Raw genomic sequence first — 22632 nt, forward strand, 5'->3', positions numbered from 1 at the left:
TGTTTAAGATACTTTACTTTCAGTGTAATAGCTTGAAAATGTTAAGTCCTGCTGTCAGCTGGCATTTGTCACCACCTGTATGCGAGTTTTAAAGCTAAATAGTGTTCTGACAATTATAAAATAGTGGCAAAGTTCCTCAATCGATTAAACTTATTCCTGCCCGTATATGTAATCGGTATTTCGTTATGAACCTTTATGCTGTTTACAAGAATATATATAATTTGGTCTTTGGTTCGAATTATAGTTCACTCCTTTCTGTATGACGGACAGAAGATCGTTAGCATCAGGCGCGTCTGTACGGAGGTGTCCGTGGACTGCTGCGTCGGCTATGGGCCGCTTAGTGTGACGTCACTAACACTGCTGGGCGGCCTTGTTATCCCGGGGGTGTCGGCTGAACCCACTGCCAGGTACTTCAGTGTGATTTGCTCACTATCGGCGTAAATGTAGATGTAGATATGGAAGTTCACATTGATTACTACAGATAAGCAACACATTCGAACACGAACGTCCCTGTAATACGTTTTCACTAAACCTTAATTTCGTGTGCAACTTGTACCATAGCACCAGATCATAGCGTGGCGCCTATTTTAGAAGTACGGTGCCGAGTTTTTGCCGTGAGTTCATTAAAAAAAAAAATCCCCAGGAAGTGCCCGAACACCATTCCGGCTCGTTCCTGCTGAAATTGAGCACTGTGTCACGCATAGTACACTGAAGCGCCAAAGAAACTGGTATAGGGGTGCGTATTCAAATAGAGAGAGCCGGTCGCGGTGACCGAACGGTTCTAGACGCTTCAGTCTGGATGCTTAGGGGCATTTGAACCAAATACAGAGATATGTAAACAGGCAGGGTACGACGCTCCGGTCTGGCGCAGTTGTTAGATCGGTTACTTCTGCTACAATGCCAGGTTATCAAGATTTGAGTGAGTCTGAATGTGCTGTTATAATCAGCGCACGAGCGATGGGACACAGCATCTCCGAAGTGGTAATGAAGTGGGGATTTTCCTGTACCCTCATTTCACGAGTGTACCGTGAATATCAGGAATCTGGTAAACGATCAAATCTCCGACACCGCTGCGGCCGGAAAAAGATCCTGCAAGAACGGGACCGACGACGATTGAAGAGAATCGTTCAACGTGACAGAAGTGCAGCCCTTCCGCAAATTGCTGGGCCGTTGACAAGTGTCAGAGCGCGAACCATTCAACGTAACATCGTGGATATGGGCTTTCGGAGCCGAAGGCCCACTCGTGTACCCTTGATGACTGCACGACACCAAGGTTTACGCCTCACCTGGGCCTGTCAACACCGACATTGGACTGGTGACTGGAAAAATGTTGCCTCGTCGGACGAGTCTCGTTTCAAATTGTATTGAATGGATGGACGTGTACGGGTTTGGAGACAACCTCATGAATCCGTGAACCATGGATGTCAGCAGCAGAACCGCGCGGGATAGCCGCGCGGTCTAGGGCGCCTCGTCACGGTACACGCGGCTCCCCTTGCCGGAGGTTCGAGTCCTTCCTCGGGCATGGGTGTGTGTCTTGTCCTTAGCGTAAGTTAGTTTAAGTTAGATTAAGTAGTGTGTTAAGTCAAGGGACCGATGACCTCAGCAGTTTGGTCCGATAGAAACTTACCACAAATTTCCAATTTCAGCAGGTGTGGAGCGTCTGCAGTTGGGAGTGATATGAGAACCCTGACACGTCTAGATACGACTCTGACAGGTGACACGTACGTAAGCATCCTGTCTGATCAGCTGACCATTTTGCATTCCGACGGACTTGGGCAATTTCAGCAGGACAATGCGACACCCCACACGTCCAGAATTGCTACCGAGTGGCTTCAGGAACACACTTCTGGGTTTAAACACTTCCGCTGGCCAGGAAATCCCCCAGACATGAACATAATGAGCATATCTGGGTTGGCTTGCAACGTGCTGTTCAGAAGAGATTTCCACCTCCTGATACTCTTGCGGAATGATGGACAGCCCTGCAGGATTCATGGTGTCAGTTCCATCCAGCCCTACTTCAGACATTACTCGAGTCCCAGCCACGTCATGTTACGGCTCTTCTGCGTGCTCGTGAGGGCCCTATACGATATTAGGCAGGTGTATCAGTTTGTTGGGCTCTTCAATGTACAGGGTGATTCAAAAAGAATACCACAACTTTAGGAATTTAAAACTCTGCAACGACAAAAGGCAGAGCCAAGCACTATCTGTCGGCGAATTAAGGGAGCTATAAAGTTTCATTTAGTTGTACATTTGTTCGCTTGACGCGCTGTTGACTAGGCCAATAATGTTTTTGGTCCCTTTTTCTTCGAAGGTGCTACTGTAACTGGACTACAGTATCTGGAGATGTTAGAGAATTGGCTGTTCCCTCAGCTCGAACAAGAAGCACAACAATTCATATTTCAGCAGGATGGAGCGCCACCACATTGGCACTTATCTGTCCGTAACTACCTGAACGTCAACTACCCGAGGCGATGGATCGGCCGCCAGGCAGCCCGTGACAGAGCACTTCATCACTGGCCTCCAAGAAGCCCTGATCTTACCCCCTGCGATTTTTTCTTATGGGGGTATGTTAAGGATATGGTGTTTCGGCCATCTCTCCCAGCCACCATTGATGATTTGAAACGAGAAATAACAGCAGCTATCCAAACTGTTACGCCTGATATGCTACAGAGAGTGTGGAACGAGTTGGAGTATCGGGTTGATATTGCTCGTGTGTCTGGAGGGGGTCATATTGAACATCTCTGAACTTGTTTTTGAGTGAAAAAAAAAACCTTTTTAAATACTCTTTGTAATGATGTATAACAGAAGGTTGTATTATGTTTCTTTCATTAAATACACATTTTTAAAGTTGTGGTATTCTTTTTGAATCACCCTCTATTATTGAGGTGGCGAAAATGATGGTGTTGTGGATTGGCAAGACAGCCAACCCACTATGACAGGAAGCCGAAAGGCACGCGTTTTAGCTGACGCAGGCTGGCGTGAGGTCTGGAACAGGTCAAGGAAATGAGACTAACAAAAAACGTACGTAGCTGCTGGAATACTTGACTTTAATCCATAATTGGTGAACATCGCTCTTGACGGTACATGTTTTACAGCATCAATAGTAACTGGTAATGGCGCCTTGCTAGGTCGTAGCAAATGACGTAGCTGAAGGCTATGCTAACTATCGTCTCGGCAAATGAGAGCGTATTTTGTCAGTGAACCATTGCTAGCAAAGTCGGCTGTACAGCTGGGACGAGTGCTAGGAAGTCTCTCTAGACCTGCCGTGTGGCGGCGCTCGGTCTGCAATCACTGATAGTGGCGACACGCGAGTCCGACGTATACTAACGGACCGCGGCCGATTCAAGGGCTACCATCTTACCAGTGTGGTGTCTGGCGGTGACACCACAGATGGAAATGTCGCGAAGGCGCCACCAGACTATGACGTAGGTAGGCGCCTCAGAAATGGGAGCAAAACGCAGCGCAGCGAGCGATAGGAGACAGCCGAGCGTGTCTGCGGACATTAGCAAAGAGCAGCCGAGGGTAGCGCGCCGAGCAGAGATACGCGGCTTGGCGTGTGGAGGCGTGCGGCCACGTCAAACAGAGGGCGGGCACGCATCGTGGTTTGCGTGTAACTGTAACGGCCCGCGCGGATCAGATACGTCGAGTGCTGTGCAGTAGCGGGTAGTAGCTGAGAGCTCTTGTGCCCACAACACCGTCTGTCACCACTTAACACCTCCCCGGTCTTTACGCTCCGCGTTCTTCGCACTGTTTGCGATTCATTCCACACCATCGCGGAACTCCGCCATTGTTGTTTGTTGTTGCGGTCTTCAGTCGTGAGACTGGTTTGATGCAGCTCTCCATGCTACTCTATCCTGTGCAAGCTTCTTCATCTCCCAGTACCTACTGCAGCCTACATCCTTCTGAATCTGCTTAGTGTATTAATCTCTTTGTCTCCCTCTACGATTTTTACCCTCCACGCTTCCCTCCAATACTAAATTGGTGGTCCCCTGAGGTCTCAGAACATATCCTACCTACCGGTCCCTTCTTCTTGTCAAGTTGTGCCACAAACTCCTCTTTTCCACAATTCTATTCAATACCTCCTCATTAGTTATGTGATCTACCCATCTAATCTTCAACATTCTTCTGTAGCACCACATTTCGAAAGCTTCTATTCTCTTCTTGTCCAAACTATTTATCGTCCATGTTCCACTTCCATACATGGCTACACTCCATACAAATACTTTCAGAAACGACTTCCTGACACTTACATGTTACTCACTGGAAAAGCAAAGAGAGTTTCACCGCAAATTTAAACGCAGCCAAAACCTCTCAGACAAACAGAACCTAAACGATGTCAAAGTTAGCGTAAGGAGGGCTATGCGTGAAGCGTTCAGTGAATTCGAAAGTAAAATTCTATGTACCGACTTGACAGAAAATCCTAGGAAGTTCTGGTCTTACGTTAACTCAGTAAGTGGATCGAAACAGCATATCCATTGGGAGAGTCCTTAGAAAATGTAGTCCATCAACAAAGAAGGTGGCATACAAAACACTCGTTTAACCTATACTTGAGTATTGCTCATCAGTGTGGGATCCGTAGCAGGTTGGGTTGACAGAGGAGGTAGAGAAGGTCCAAAGAAGAGCGGCGCGTTATGTCACAGGGTTATGTGGTAAGCGTGATAGCGTTACGGAGATGTTTAGCAAACTCGAGTGGCAGACTCTGCAAGAGAGGCGCTCTGCATCGCGGTGTAGCTTGCTGTCCAGGTTTCGAGAGGGTGCGTTTCTGGATGAGGTATCGAATATATTGCTACACCCTACTTATGCCTCCCGAGGAGATCACGAATGTAAAATTAGAGAGATTCGAGCGCGCACGGAGGCTTTCCGGCAGTCGTCCTTCCCGAGAGCCGTATGCGACTGGAACAGGAAAGGGAGGCAATGGCAGTGGCACGTAAAGTGCCCTCCGCCACACACCGTTGGGTCGATTGCGGAGTTTAAATGTAGATGTAGATGAAAAAGCGATCCTTCTCTCTTAGGGCAGACATCGTACTGGGCAACTCAACAATGTACATTGATGGAAAAAAATCCCAATACTAAGAAGTAACTGCTGTAGAATAATGAATTTCCCGGAATACATTTGTGTAAGTATCATATTCAAGTGACTATCGATGGAAGATGACAGGTCAATGTAAGCGTGAGAACAGGCATTGCAAATGTGAAAAGCTGGCACATGAATAACCGGCGTAACCGCCAGAATGTTGAATGCAAGTGTTGCACAGACGCCGGAATTCCACGTCTGTTGCACTTGGTCGGTCAGTAGAAGGGACGGCTGATGCTGTCTGCGGATGGACGCTGGGGTTGTGGTCCGATCACCTTCCATACGTGCTCAATTCGTGTAAGACGTGTATATCTCTATTGTCAAACCACAATTTATGAAAGATGTTTATATTCTATTAAAAGGATTAAGTAGGAATAGTTAATATTTGTCATGTTGGAAATAATTGTGGCAACAGGGAATGTCTGCACCAAAGTATTGTTGACAAGAGAGACATAATTTTAAAAAGGGCGGGAGAGACCGCGTACGGATACATTTTAAGAAAAGAGCGTGAAAGACGGCGCATTGATACATTTTGTAATGGTAGCAGGGATTGTCTGCACCAGAAAGCATTGTTGGCAGGAGAGACCGCACTTTAGCGTTCGTAGGAAGTCAGTAGTAAGCGAGAAGTGAAGCGAATCGGTAGCAGGTCTGAAGCGAGAGGTTGAGAGGAGCGGTGTGCCTGCCAGCCACCAGCTGTGATTTACAACAGATGATAAACGGATGTACAGAGACATCAACTAACTATTATCATAAGAGGAACTAATATTATGGAATTATTCTCTTTGCGAAACTCAAGACTACTGAAGGTATGTTTTCGCATTGCTAGTTGTAAGATTATTGTAAAAAGTAAGTCCCATTTGAACGTTTGTAAAATCATTTCATTACCAACAGTAAATATTTGAAGGGTTTTCAGAATATAATTAATTTTGCCAGCAATGTTGCATTACTGATTATAATCCATCCCAAAAACGATCAACGTAAAACTTTGCAAAAATTTTATTGTTGTCAAGAAAAAGTGTAACTATTAATTACGTAGCTTCAGTCAAATTAATTAAAGAATAACGTCAGTTTTGCTGTTAAATAATAACGTCAGCTTTGGTAATAAATACAGCCACTTATTATGACAGCCCACCCGCAGCTAATAGAGTATAGTAAACCAGAGTAAGTATATTCATGTCGCAGTTCGATGTAGCAGTCAGATGACAATCCAGTAACAGTAAAAAAGGTGAGGAACGGTTGTGGGTTATTGCAGGTAACGATTGACGACTACGACGACGACACATTCTACGTTTCGTCGAAATAATCAGAAAATCACTTTTAATAAGCAGCAATTAAATTTGTATGCGAAGATTGAGAAAGAGAATAAATTTCAGAGGGAAGATTTCATTTCTTATTACTAAGCAAGAGATAGAAATCCTAAGGAAAGGTTTCATAGGTTATGGTAGAACGGAAAGAAGCGAAAGAAAAGAGATGTAGAGGAGACGGCAAGGTTTCAATCGAACAGGCCTAAGCACCATGTCGAGTTGATGACCTGTACTTTTGGGTTATGATAACGGTATGTGGACGAGCGAATGGTTCAAATGGCTCTGGGCACTATGGGACTTAACTTCTGAGGTCATCAGTCCTCTAGAACTTAGAACTACTTAAAGCTAACTAACGTAAGGACATCACACACATCCATGCCCGAGGCAGGATTCGAACCTGCGACCGTAGCGGTCTCGCAGGTACAGACTGTTTGGCCTAGAACCGCTCGTCCACTCCGGCCGGCTTGTGGACGAGCGTTATCCTGTCGGAAAACACCCCTTGGAATGTCATTCATGAGTTTCAGCACCACGTGACTGGCGAACAAATCTGTCGTCAGGGTGCGTGGGATAACCATGAGAGTGCTCCCGCTCTCACACGCAATCGTAGCCCAGACCGTAACTCCAGGTGTAAGTCCAGTACGTCTAGTACTCCGGCCGGCTTGTGGACGAGCGTTATCCTGTCGGAAAACACCCCTTGGAATGTCATTCATGAGTTTCAGCACCACGTGACTGGCGAACAAATCTGTCGTCAGGGTGCGTGGGATAACCATGAGAGTGCTCCCGCTCTCACACGCAATCGTAACCCCGGACCGTAACTCCAGGTGTAAGTCCAGTACGTCTAGTACTCCGGCCGGCTTGTGGACGAGCGTTATCCTGTCGGAAAACACCCCTTGGAATGTCATTCATGAGTTTCAGCACCACGTGACTGGCGAACAAATCTGTCGTCAGGGTGCGTGGGATAACCATGAGAGTGCTCCCGCTCTCACACGCAATTGTAGCCCAGACCGTAACTCCAGGTGTAAGTCCAGTATGTGTAGTATGCTTACAGGTTGGCTGCAAGTCTTCAATTGGCCTCCTTGGAACCAATACACGGGCATCACTGGCACCCAGGCAGAAACTGTCTTCATCAGAAAACACAGCAGACTTCCACCCCGCCCTACAATGAGCTCTAGCTTGGCACCACTGAAGATGGAAATGATGGTTGTTTGGGGTCAGTGGAATGGACGCTACAGAGGGTCTGGCTCGGATCTGTCCTTGAGCCAACAGGTTTGTACCAGTCCGTTTTGTCACTGTGGTCGCAGCTGCTGCTGCTCCAATTGCTGCTGCAGATGCGCCAGAGCCATACGTCGACCACGATGGTTTTCCCTCTGAGTAGTGGCACGTGACCGTCCGGATTCCAGTCTTCTTATTACCGTACATTCTCGTGACCACGGCTGCCAGGAATCATGTACAGTGGCTGCATTCCTGCCAAGTCTTTCTGCAATATCGCAGAAGCAATACGCAACTTCTCGTAGCCCTATTACACGACCTCGTTCAAACTCCGTGAGATATTGATAATGGCGTCTTCCTCCTTTTTAGTGACCAGTGGGAACCACTTATTTATTTTCGCTGTAAGTTCAGTGGTAACCCGTGTTCCCACTTCTAGCTTGTGCTGTCAGCTCTGTTAGAGTATGCTAACTGCATATAAATTGTCAACGGGTGTGCAAAGCGGTTGTATTTCTACCTTGTTAGTCAGTCAATGCAGAAGCGCAGTTTCCGGGTGAAAACGAGCCACTGTTTGGACCGCCACAGCATTTTTTGTACAGTGTGCTTTCCTTTTGCGTGTGAAAAGTGACTTGTGTCGTATTTATCTACTTTTAATTTTTGAGGGAGGTAGTATTCGTGTATATTTGCTGGATTTGACTGAAAATTACGTAAATATTACAACGTAAGTTAGTGGGAATTATTTTTCCCACTGAACTTGGGTGAAGTGCAATGTATATGGCTGCGTAATTGGCATCGTAGTTATTGTTTGTTTCTTATTGTTTAGAATGCCTGGACTGATGGCAGAAGATGTTTTCAGAATTTTGTATGCTTTACCAGAAGATGTAGAAGATTCAGATATCGATGCTGACTCTGATGATGATTTTGAGTCACCAAATACTTCACAGATATGCTGAAAAAAAATTCTAGACTTAGCAGGGGAGAATTCGAATTTTCTGTCAGGTCACGTGTGGCTGCAGTGAAGTGGCAGGATAGCAAACCTGTTTGTATACTATCAAATTACCACAATCCAAACACATTACAACTGTTTTGAGAAGAAACAAAGATGGAAGCAGAAGTGAAGTAAGTATTCTGCCCATTGGCTGTGGCAGAGTATAATAAAATAATGGGAGGAGTGGGTAGATTTGATCACCTGCGTGAGCAGTATGCTGCAGGCTATCGTTCGTGGAAGTGGTGGCACAGACTGTTTTTCTTTCTTGTAGATTTGACAGTTGTCAATTCCTACATTATGTGGAAGCTACAGGAGACAGAAGGAGACCAGCTAACATTTAGATAGCACTTGGCGAGGCAGCTTATCTCTGGAATCTCAGGTCATAAGCGAAGAGGAAGCCCTGTTCATTTTCAAACACCAGAAAGGGGGCAGGTCTGAAGTGCCAGATGAAATTCGTCTGGAGAAAGTTGGAACTCATTTGCCTACAAAAGGTACAACAAACACAAGATGCAGCCAATGTAGCACCAAGAACAAAGAAAAGAACAAAACTAATGTGCAGCAACCATCGGGTACCTTTGTGTGTAGCACCATGCTTCTCTAAGTTCCATAGTACATCACCTTAGCGAACTCTAAGGACAATATGAACAAATACTAATATAAATGTAATGTTTAACATGGTTTTTGTACTAAAAAAAAGGATATACATTTTTTTTTTAAATTAGCAAGAGAAGTTACTCCAGAGTTCGGTGGGAACGATAGTTCCCACTAATTTTTTTATACTCTTAGGCTAAACTCTCACTTTTAAGATTTAAACTATGATTTTATGAATGGTTCCTTAGCCCAATAAAGTGTTCATAAAAAGTCTACAACTTATGGAAATACTTTGGTCACTAAAGGGTTAACCCTTTCGTCAGCCGTGGCAAACATGCTTCCCACTACAGTGAACTCGCTCCTAGTGCCGTGGGATTCACAGTTCCCACCTCTGTACAGTGTTGCCACCTAGTGAACAGTGTAGGGCACTACTTCCAATCGGAAGTTCCCGCCGTTTTTGCTGTACCTTCGCGCAGAGGTATTGTATAGCTGAGTGTTGCTCTGTAGAGGAGCTTTTCAGTGCTGTTTGCGAGACATTTTGTGATTTTTTTCTCAAAGCTATAGTTGTTGTTGTTGTGGTCTTCAGTCCTGAAACTGGTTTGATGCAGCTCTCCATGCTACTCTATCCTGTGCAAGCTTCTTCATCTCCCAGTACCTGCTGCAACCTACAGCCTTCTGAATCTGCTTAGTGTATTCATCTCTTGGTCTCCCTCTACGATTTTTACCCTCCACGCTGCCCTCCAATGCTAAATTTGTGATCCCTTGATGCCTCAGAACATGCCCTACCAACCGGTCCCTTCTTCTTGTCAAGTTATGCCACAAACTCCTCTTCTCCTCTATTCTATTCAATACCTCCTCATTAGTTACGTGATCTACCCATCTAATCTTCAGCATTCTTCTGTAGCACCACATTTCAAAAGCTTCGATTCTCTTCTTGTCCAAACTATTTAGCGTCCATGTTTCACTTCCGTACATGGCTACACTCCATACAAATACTTTCAGAAACGACTTCCTGACACTTATATCTATACTCGATGTTAACAAATTTCTCTTCTTCAGAAACACTTTCCTTGCCATTGCCAGTCTACATTTTATATCCTCTCTACTTCGACCATCATCAAGTTATTTTGCTCCCCAAATAGCAAAACTCCTTCACTACTTTAAGTGTCTCATTTCCTAATCTAATTCCCTCAGCATCACCCGACTTGACTACATTCCATTATCCTCGTTTTGCTTTTGTTGATGTTCATCTTATATCCTCTTTTCAAGACACTGTCCATTCCGTTCAACTGCTCTTCCAAGTCCTTTGCTGTCTCTGACAGAATTACAATGTCGTCGGTGAACCTCAAAGTTTTAATTTCTTCTCCATGGATTTTAATACGTACTCCGAATTTTTCTTTTGTTTCCTTTAGTGCTTGCTCAATATACAGATTGAATAACATCGTGGAGAGGCTACAACCCTGTCTCACTCCCCTCCCAACCACTGCTTCCCTTTCATGTCCCTCGACTCTTATAACTGCCATCTGGATTCTGTACAAATTGTAAATAGCCTCTCGCTCCCTGTATTTTACCCCTGCCACCTTCAGAGTCAAAAGCTTTCTCTAAGTCTACAAATGCTAGAAACGTAGGTTTGCCTTTCCTTAATCTTTCTTCTAAGATAAGTCGTAGGGTCAGTATTGCCTCACGTGTTCCAACATTTCTAAGGAATCGAATCTGATCTTCCCCGAGGTCGGTTTCTACCAGTTTTTCCATTCGTCTGTAAAGAATTTGCGTTAGTATTTTGCAGCTGTGACTTATTAAACTGATAGTTCGGTAATTTTCACATCTGTCAACACCTGAACCTGCTTTCTTTGGGATTGGAATTATTATATTCTTCTTGAAGTCTGAGGGAATTTCGCCTGTCTCATAAATCTTGCTCACCAGATGGTAGAGTTTTGTCAGGACTGGCTCTCCCAAGGCTGTCAGTAGTTCTAATGGAATGTTGTCTACTCCCATTACACTGCGTATTTCAAGCAAATCTGATTTGCATCCTCACTCTTACGCGACTGGCGCGGAATCTGAACAGACGCCGTTCGTTAGATGTAGAAACACACCTGCCAACTTTCGTTAATCTTGCGCAGCTCCTTTTTGATGTTGGAATCTCTATATCTGCCGTTGCACTTTATTAAACGGGTAACGCGACTCATGCTTCAACTTTCCTCTACTGCTGCAATGCTTCCGCAATCGTCTGATTTCAACACAGTGGACTCTGCATAAGTGAATTTGAGGTCACAGGTGTGGAAAGAAACAACAGCTGGTTGAAGAGATGATAGCATAGTTTAAGGACCTATCCTGCTTGCGATATAAAATATGACCGTGGATCGCGTGTATACCTAATGGAATTTTTCTAATCGGATAAGGGTATCTGTCCCGAAGAAGTAATACTGATAAGTAGGGGGAAAGTGTACAAACGATCTTTCTGATAGAAAAGTCTACTAAAAATAAAAGAGTAATTAAACCGAAAAGGGCTACAATTTGGAAAAATGAAAGTTATTTTGTGCATTCACTAACGAACAACATCGGACAGAAAAGGGGTACCACCGATCATGAATCCAAAAGTTACACTAATGAACGAAAAGGAAATAATTACGGTCGCCAGCCCACTAGGGCGATTTACATCCAAAATCCTGTACAAGATGATGGGAAAAGAAAAACATTTATTATTAAGCACTGACGTGGCAACTGATGGTTGTCACGTTTTTTTGACACTATTTTTAAGTGCGTATGTAATGATAAAGAAAACTGAGAAGTCACTTTTACGTTAAGTTTGTCATTAAATTTTGAAAAAGGCAATCGAGTAATGATTTGAAAATATCCACTTAAACTGTATGTTAGTACTGAACCTCGTTACATGAACAATGACTTCCAGAGACCTCAACATAATGTCATCAAAGAATTTTAGAGAAAGGTAAGCACTTTTTACTTTGCAGTTACTTAATTTTTAAATTGGATTTCATATTATTGCCTGAACAACTGAGTCTTTTTTTACTGACTTGAACAGAATTAAATACTAGAATACATACCAAACCAAACATCCATGTGCTCCAGGCTATATGTAAAATAAATAAAACTTCCGCACTCTTAATTTGTGCATTTTCTTTAGATTTGGATTTTTTTCCAGTGATAGATTCTCAAGCTTCGGTTAGCATATAAGGAAAAAAGGGAACAAGGACCCTGCTTGGTAACAGTGTCTAGGGGCAATGAGGACACAATCGCCATGAATTTAACTGATTATTATTTAAATAGAAAACAGAAGAAAGTGATGAGGGTACAGGATTGGAAACTGAAGGAGAGTGAATGTGCTGAGAAGTACAGAGAATTAATCACACAAAAATTTCCAAAAGAAGTTTTCTGCGATGTAGAAAAAGAATGGAGTTTATTCAAAGACACATTAGTCGAAGCAGCACAAAAAGTATGTGGCAGAACATCTGGAAAGGAAAAAAAATAAGACAGACAAGTTGGTGGGATGATACCACAATCCAAGCAGTTAGAAGAAAAAATGGAGCATGGAGAAAGTGGTGGAAAACTAAAAATGACGAAGACCATAAAAGATACATAGACGAAAAGAAGGTGCAAAGAAATAGTGGAAACAGCAAAGAAAAAGGCATGGGAAGAGTTTACAAAAAAACTTGAAGAAGATGTGAAGAGCAATAAGAAAATGTTCTATAAAATGATGAAAAATAAAAGGAAGTCTTCTGAAGTACCAGTAAAGATGGAAACTGAGGACAGTACCATTATTGAAGATCCAGGGAATATAAAAGATCTGTGGAAAGAACATTTTAAGAAGCTGTTAAACGCTGAGGAGCAGGTACATGAGGAAACAACAAATAATGGAGAAATTGAGAGAAGTTGGGAAGAAATGGAAAAAGCTGTGAAGAAGGTGAATGGGGGGAAAGCCCCAGGACCTGATGAAGTATCAGTGGACATGATAAGAGCAGCAGGTCCAGCAGGAATGCAGTGGCTGTATAGAGTACTATCAAGCGTGTGGAGAAACAGTACAATACCTGACGACTGGAGAACAGGAGACATTGTTCCCATCTTCAAAAAAGGCAAAAAAAGACTTCGTAAAAACTACAGAGGAATGACCCTTATGAGTCATACAGCCAAGATTTTTGAAAGAATTTTACTAAATCGAATAAGTGAAAAGATAGAAAAGGAGCTGAGTGAAGAACAGCATGGGTTTAGGAAAGGAAGGAGCACGATCGACCTGATATTTTCTATCTGTCAACTGATGGAAAAAAGTTGGGAGTATAACAAAAGGGTGATAATGGTTTTTATAAGCATAGAAAAAGCATATGACTCGGTTAACAGGGAAAGACTCTGGGAAGAAATGAAGAAGATAGATATAGAAGATGGATACATTAATGTTATAAAGACAATGTACAGAGGACACAATTGTAGAATTAGAACACCATTGGGGAACTCTGAATACTTCGAAATGAGGCAAGGACTTAAGCAAGGAAGTATTCTATCTCCTGCACTTTTTAATGTTGTGATGGAGGGAATGAATAGGGCAGTTAAAGATATAGTAAAAGAAAAAGACAAAAAGAGGATTTTTGCAGATGATATGTAATATGGGGTGAGAAAGAGGTAGATGTACAGTTACAGCTTGATGCGTTGAAGGAAATAATGAAAAGGTATGGATTAAAAATAAATAAAGGTAAGAGTGAAACAATGGTATTTGGAAGAGAGAAAGGGATCAATGGAAATATTACCTTGAATGGAGGACCACTCAAATTGGTAGACAGTTTCACTTATTTAGGGAGTGAAATATCTAGGGATGGAAGAATAACTAACGAAATTAATAGGAGGTTACAGAAGGGAGGCAATTTCTACCAAACAATAAAACACCTGATTCGGAATAATGAAGTTTCAGAAAGAGCAAAACTCCTTATGTATAAGAATTATTACATCCCTATTGTCACCTAAGGTGGAGAAACATGGACAATGACAGAAAGGGACTGGAGCAGACTGCAAGCAGGGTAAATGAAATTTCTCAGAGCAGTTAAGGGAAAAACAAGAATGGACAGGGTAAGGAATGTAGAGATTCGAAAGGACCTTAAACAAGAAAGTATGAGAGAAGAAATTGAAAGAAAGAGATTAAGATGGTATGGGCATGTTAAGAGGATGCATGGGCAGAGACTCCCCAAAATTATGGAAGAACTAAAGATGGCTAGGAAAAGACCTAGAGGGCGCCCAAGAACACGGTGGAAAACGAGAGTGAGAATATCTGTGGAAAGGAGAGGTGTGACCTGGCAGGAAGAAAAGTGGTGGGAGGACCGAAACAAATGGAGAGGACTCGTCAGCACCCAGACCCGGCAGTAGCTGGAGCGGGATTCGGATATACATATACACTCCTGGAAATGGAAAAAAGAACACATTGACACCGGTGTGTCAGACCCACCATACTTGCTCCGGACACTGCGAGAGGGCTGTACAAGCAATGATCACACGCACGGCACAGCGGACACACCAGGAACCGCGGTGTTGGCCGTCGAATGGCGCTAGCTGCGCAGCATTTGTGCACCGCCGCCGTCAGTGTCAGCCAGTTTGCCGTGGCATACGGAGCTCCATCGCAGTCTTTAACACTGGTAGCATGCCGCAACAGCGTGGACGTGAACCGTATGTGCAGTTGACGGACTTTGAGCGAGGGCGTATAGTGGGCATGCGGGAGGCCGGGTGGACGTACCGCCGAATTGCTCAACACGTGGGGCGTGAGGTCTCCACAGTACATCGATGTTGTCGCCAGTGGTCGGCGGAAGGTGCACGTGCCCGCCGGACCGCAGCGACGCACGGATGCACGCCAAGACCGTAGGATCCTACGCAGTGCCGTAGGGGACCGCACCGCCACTTCCCAGCAAATTAGGGACACTGTTGCTCCTGGGGTATCGGCGAGGACCATTCGCAACCGTCTCCATGAAGCTGGGCTACGGTCCCGCACACCGTTAGGCCGTCTTCCGCTCACGCCCCAACATCGTGCAGCCCGCCTCCAGTGGTGTCGCGACAGGCGTGAATGGAGGGACGAATGGAGACGTGTCGTCTTCAGCGATGAGAGTCGCTTCTGCCTTGGTGCCAATGATGGTCGTATGCGTGTTTGGCGCCGTGCAGGTGAGCGCCACAATCAGGACTGCATACGACCGAGGCACACAGGGCCAACACCCGGCATCATGGTGTGGGGAGCGATCTTCTACACTGGCCGTACACCACTGGTGATCGTCGAGGGGACACTGAATAGTGCACGGTACATCCAAACCGTCATCGAACCCATCGTTCTACCATTACTACACCGGCCAGGGAACTTGCTGTTCCAACAGGACAATGCACGCCCGCATGTATCCCGTGCCACCCAACGTGCTCTAGAAGGTGTAAGTCAACTACCCTGGCCAGCAAGATCTCCGGATCTGTCCCCCATTGAGCATGTTTGGGACTGGATCAAGCGTCGTCTCACGCGGTCTGCACGTCCAGCACGAACGCTGGTCCAACTGAGGCGCCAGGTGGAAATGGCATGGCAAGCCGTTCCACAGGACTACATCCAGCATCTCTGCGATCGTCTCCATGGGAGAATAGCAGCCTGCATTGCTGCGAAAAGTGGATATACACTGTACTAGTGCCGACATTGTGCATGCTCTGTTGCCTGTGTCTATGTGCCTGTGGTTCTGTCAGTGTGATCATGTGATGTATCTGACCCCAGGAATGTGTCAATAAAGTTTCCCCTTCCTGGGACAATGAATTCACAGTGTTCTTATTTCAATTTCCAGGAGTGTAGATAGATTATTTAAATAAAGTTCATCAATCAAATTACATTCAGCTGTGCTGCTGGGTTAGCCGCTAATACTTTCTACCAATGGACAGTCTTACTTCAGTGCTGTGCGTGCGACGAATCTCGGAGCCGCCGACGAATCTGTGTTGCTGGAACTGCTGCTGCTGTTGAAGACGGTAGCATCTTGTGGGGCCACAGCCAATTACAGGAACGGGCAATCGTACTTAATACAGCCTCTTCAGCCCGTCCACTGTCCGTACTCCTGCTACTAGTCATCTGGCCGGCGCGCGTACTTGATGCCGCCGGATTGGTACTCTCTACTGCGAGAGCGTTAACACCACACTTCCGCACACTACAAGCAAGCGCTGGAACCCGTCCCTCGCTCTCTCCGCCAACACCGACTCAGAGGAAGGCCTCGGCGCTTGTTGGTGACGTCACGTCAGCTAGCCACGGCGAACGCCAGGTCTGTTGCAGGCAGAAACGCCTGGGCGCGCTTATCACTATAAATCTCTTATTTTTGGACAAAATGTTTGGTATTCTTTTGGATTCTGCAGTTTTATTTAGATGAAAGATTTTCTTACTATCGTAAAGCTACAAATGAAGATTATAATTCCGTATTACTGAATCCTGTCGAAACAAACGTAGATAAATATGAGAAGATGCTTTGCCACATTGCAAGCTTCGGAAATTTTACATTCAAGTAACTATATTCAGTTGATCCATTTTGTTATCGAAACTTACCCCAACCCCCTTACAATGAACTCGTTTCTTTTATTTATTTATTTATTTATTTTCGTTTGACATCTTCACTGGAAATGTGAACTAAATTACATGTGTAAATGTCCAACTGTTGCCAGCCATTAGATTACAGTCGTTTTCAACGAAAGGAATTCTAAACAGGAAACAAAATAGTTTCATACATCGAAAACACTGCTGAGCTTAAACTATTTTAAACATGCACATTAGAAAAGATAAATATTCCCCTCTTGCAACTGAAGGAGAAACTTTATAAGATAAAAAAAAAATTATTTGATAAAACAAGTATCCCTCTTTTGCCTCTTCTTCTGTCCCCCACCCCCTCGCCCAACGTGTACAATCGCAAGATTTTTCATTACCATTCAGTGCTCTTCACCCCATAGTCAACCAAGATACCTAAAGAAGAGCACCAATATGTTCACAGTTTCTTGTAAAAGCAACCCAGTACATGGAATGGAAACACACAGCAACAGAACGTATCAGCGTAACTTCAAACACTTTGTTACAGGAAATGTTCAAAATGTCCTCCGTTAGCGAGGATACATGCATCCACCCTCCGTCGCACGGAATCCCTGATGCGCTGATGCAGCCCTGGAGAATGGCGAATTGTATGACAGCCGTCCACAATACGAGCACGAAGAGTCTCTACATTTGGTACCGGGGTTGCGTAGACATGTGCTTTCAAATGCCCCCATAAATGAAAGTCGAGAGGGTTGAGGTCAGGAGAGCGTGGAGGCCACGGAATTGATCCGCCTCTACCAATGCATCGGTCACCAAATCTGTTGTTGAGAAGCGTTCGAACACTTCGACTGAAATGTGCAGGACCTCCATCGTGCACGAACCACATGTTGTGTCGTAAAGGCACATGTTCTAGCAGCACAGGTAGAGTATCCCGTATGAAATCATGATAACGTGCTCCATTGAGCGTAGGTGGAAGAACATGGGGCATAATCAAGACATCACCAACAATGCCTGCCCAAACGTGCTCAGAAAATCTGTGTTGATGACGTGATTGCACAAGTCAACATTACCTTCCTTCAATTGGGCCAACTGGTGGTGAAAAGTACAGTACATACTGACGAAACTAAAATGAGCCCTAACATGGAAATTAAGCGTTTCCAGACACATGTCCACATAACATCTTTTCTTTATTTGTGCGTGAGGAATGTTTCCTGAAAGTTTGGCCATACCTTTTTGTAACACCCTGTATATGTATGTACATATTGTATTTACATACAATTTTTAAAAAAATTGTATGTCGGTAGCAGGTGCCATGCATCCTGCATTTTCGGTGTTACAAGTCCTGCAACCATTTGAGTGTAAATACTGAACTATTTTCGCGTAAGTGAGTATTCCAACCAGACAACCATGGGGCATCAGTGAAAAATGGTAACAGAGAAAAGGAAAATGATGCGACCGACAAATTTCCTTTCTGCACTGCGAAACTGGGTATTTTCTACTTCGCTAATTGCTTTGTAAATGAGCTTATTGACGCACTATTGTACAATTTCTGCCTTAGGGTATTTGAGAGTACCCTGTTAAAACGCTGGTTTTTAATAAATATTCTGTTTCGTCACTGCTTTTAATTTGTACTGGAGATTTGATATTGTTTTATATAAAAAAAAACTTTTTAACACGGTGCTTGAAATCGGTGTAAGGCCGAAATTGTACAATGCAATGAAAACAAACTAAAAATTAACAGCTGCAGGCAGAATATAGTCATTAAAAATTTATATCACATGAGGACCCAGATTCAAAGAAGGTCATTACCTAAGTATGATGTACCTCTTGCGCCATTCATGGGGAAAACGAATACTGAAAACGGCGGGAAAACGACAGAAAAATCACAAACCTCCGAAACTCCTAAACACAATGCTGTTCGCATAGAAATGACTTAATCCTTTCAGAACTGATTTTTTTCTGGTGGAAAGAAAATGTTTCTTTGGGTGGCAATGCTCTTAGATGATTTTTAATGATGCTAGATTTATACAAAAATTTGTACCCGTTTTCAAGATGTAGTTTACATATTTCGCTTCATTTTATGGACTAAAATAACTAATTAAAAAATATTTTCTGTTGTAATAGGTAGTAAACTGATCATTCAGTACTTACCATGCAAAATAACAATAACAATATTCACTTATACAATGGAATACAGTGAACCAACCACGTCCGTGTATTTTGGTGGCCACGAGATGCTGCGTGCTGCTGCGTTGACTTGCTGATATTTTCATAGTGATGCTCAACAGTTGGCAGCACTTGGACATGATGGGAAGGTTGTACATTCATTCAAAAATGTGTACCTCAGGTTTCCATTGCGAAAAAGTGCATCTCTTGCAACTGAGGCTCAGTAAAACATAATGTACACGATTGTAACCGGATCTGAAAGGGTTAATTTTCAAAAAAAAAATTTTTTTCGTGGCTTAAAAGATGCTTTGAAACTACTAGGATATAAGGTAAAAAGTGTAATCCATGAAAAAAAATTGTACTGTGGAATTCCGAGATACTCCTCTAGCGCGTCAGATGACTCAAAACGGCTTGCCTGCGACAACCAGATACCCTCCCGCCCCCCCTCTCCCTCCCCTCCCCATAGTGTCTGGGTATAGTTACAAGCATTTCGAAACAATAATACTTCTACGTGGTGTCAGCAAGCGACAGTAAGTGCACGAAAAAGACAATCCTTTCGCTTCTGATCTTCATTTTTGTGTGTGCTATTGGCTGTTGATAGTTTATTTGTGATCGTACAATACCGTTTCAAATTCTGAAGGTGGCAGGGGTAAAATACAGGGAGCGAAAGGCTATTTATAATTTGTACAGAAACGAGATGGCAGTTATAAGAGTTGAGGGGCATGAAAGGGAAGCAGTGGTTGGGAAGGGAGTGACAGAGTGTTTTAGCCTCTCCCCGATGTTATTCAATCTGTATATTCAGCAAGCAGTAAAGGAAACAAAAGAAAAATTTGAAGTAGGATATAAAATCCATGGAGAAGAAATAAAAACTTTGTCAGAGACAGCAAAGGACCTGGAAGAGCAGTTCAATGGAATGGACAGTGTCTTGCAAGGAGGATATAAGGTGAACATCAACAAAAGCAAAAGGAGAATAATTGAATTTTGTCGCATTAAATCAGGTGATGCTGAGGGAATTAGACCAGTAAATGAGGCACTTAAAGTAGTAAAGAAGTTTTGCTATTTGTGGAGCAAAATAACTGATGATTGTCGAAGTAGAGAGGATATAAAATGTAGACTGGCAATGGCAAGGAAAGCGTTTTCGAAGAAGAGAAATGTGTTAAGATAGAGTATAGATTTAATTGTCAGGAAGTCGTTTCTGAAAGTATTTGTATGGAGTGTAGCCATGTATGGAAGTGAAACATGGACGATAACTAGTTTGGACAAGAAGAGAATAGAAGCCTTCGAAATGTGGTGCTACAGAAGAATGCTGAAGATTAGGTGGGTAGATCACGTAACTAATAAGGAGGTATTGAATAGGATTGGGGAGAAGAGAAGTTTGTGGCACAACTTGACTAGAAGAAGGGATCGGTTGGTAGGACATGTTTTGAGGCATCAAGGGATCACAAATTTAGCATTGGAGGGCAGCGTGGAGGGTAAAATTCGTAGAGGGAGACCTAGAGATGGATACACTAAGCAGATTCAGAAGGATGTGTGGTGCAGTAGTTATTCGCCGATGAAGAGACTTGCACAGGATAGAGTAGCATGGAGAGCTGCACCAAACCAGTCTGGTCTGAAGACAACAACAGCAAGAATAGCACAGTTTTGACGTTCAAGTAAGAATGAATGGTAAGAAAGTGTACTCGGGCAGAAAAGGTATGAAAACATCGAATCCAACGCGACGGCTGAGAGCAGGTCGGTAGGAGTCGGGGCCTCTGCAAAGAAACTGCAAGACAGTGACCAGAATTTTGGTGGGAATTACGTATTGAGCTGTAAGTTTATAAATTTTCTTGCCGTCTTCTCTCTTATTTTTAAAAAATTGAAATGTAAAACGTGCACTCCAGATATCACGTTGCAAGCACGAAGTACGCGAGGATTAGGCTCCCCAATAATTATTACTTGTCCAAACTGCCCAGAAGCCCGCGAGACCGCTACGATCGCAGGTTCGAATCCTGCCTCGGGCATGGCTGTGTGTGATGTCCTTCGGTTAGTTAGGTTTAAGTAGTTCTAAGTTCTAGGGGACTGATGACCTCAGATGTTAAGTCCCATAGTGCTCAGAGCCATTTTTTTTTTTTCGCCCAGAAGCTGATATACCAAGAAGTAAGTTTATACGGAGCCCATATGAAATCAATCGTGGAATCGTCCTAACAATGCGCCTGCTTGAGGTAGGGCTAAACGGAATTGTAAAGTTTTGTGCGTTCATGGCATTGCCACGAGCGATATTTCAATCGCCCTGTGATAAACTAATGGATATGATTTTGAGCACAACGGTAATAGAATGACAGGCCAGTCATGAGAGAGCAGATTAAATGATAAGAGTTCTCTGAAAGTAGAATCTTTTCATTGGTACATGCCTATAGCACATTTCAAAACTTCAGACGCCTTTTTGTCGGGGTCCACCCCGATAGCTGAGTGTACTGTTCGGGCGCAAATTTCGGCACGGTGGCTCAGCGTGTTCGGTCAGAGGGTTAGCTGCGCTCTGTAATAAAAAAACTGAGTGAATGGATCAACAAAGAACTTTAATGGGCGCGAGGGGAAGTCCGCCGCGAACAGATGCAACGAACTATGAAGAACAAAAAAAAAAAAAAATAAATAAATAGTGGTTAGCTTCACAGATTGCCCTCCTACGGGCCCGGGTTCGATTCACGGCTGGGTCGGAGATTTTCTCCGCTTCAGCAACTGGGTGTTGTGTTGTCATCATCATCATCATCTCATCCGCATCCGGCGCGCAGGTCGCCCAATGTGGCGTCGGATGTAGTAAGAGCTGCACGAAGGCGGCAGGACCTGGCCCGCAAGGGGCCTCCCGGCCAATGACGCCAAACGGTCATTTCCATTTTTTCTCGGGGTATAATTTTTCGAGACAGCTCACAGCGTATAACTCCAACAATTTTCAATCTTTGTATTTGAAAACCGAACCACAAATGTGAAATAGCATTTCAAACTGAACGCGTGAGAGGTTTTCCATTAGTTAATTTAAACACCACGGGAAATCCGCAGCTATGTTGCATATTATGTAAACTGAAGGTAGAAGAGGAGAAAGGATAGGAATTATGTCAGCTGCAACAGGAGTTTATGCGGAATCAGAGGCAACGAGTGGAAATGTATGCCAGAACCGAACCCGTGATTTCTGCTTACGAGGTAGTTGCGTTAACCACTGCACTACCCAGAGACAGTGTTTATTGCGAATACGCGGACTGTCTCCTTCTTTATCACCTTCCCTTCCATATAAAAATGGGGCCAAGAACAGGCGTTTTTTAAGCCGATACAGTGATGTTACCTCTTAAGGAGCACAAACCATTTACACTTTACGTTTATATAGATCTCAAGGCATTCGGGTTTTTCAAAGTAAAATTAATGTTGCGTTACGGCCGTAGAAATCACTACAGCACTTCATTGTTCTACACTGAATTCAAATACAGAGATACGTAAACAGAGTACGGCGCTGCGGTCGGCAACGCCTATGTTAGACAACAAGTGTCTGGCGCAGTTGTTAGATTGGTTACTCCTGCTACAATGGCAGGTTATCAGAATTTAAGTCAGTTTCAACGTGGTCTTATACTCGGCGCACGAGAGATGGGACACAGCATCTCCGAGGTAGCGATGAAGTGGCGATTTTCCCGTACGACCATTTCACGAGTTTACCGTGAATATCAGGAATCCGGCAAAACATCAAATCTCCGACATCGCTGTGGCTGGGAAGAGATCCTGCAAAAACGGTGACAATGACGACTGAAGAGAATCGTTCAACGTG

Source organism: Schistocerca piceifrons, chromosome 11 (genome assembly GCF_021461385.2).
Source record: "Schistocerca piceifrons isolate TAMUIC-IGC-003096 chromosome 11, iqSchPice1.1, whole genome shotgun sequence".
Lineage (NCBI taxonomy): Eukaryota > Metazoa > Arthropoda > Insecta > Orthoptera > Acrididae > Schistocerca > Schistocerca piceifrons.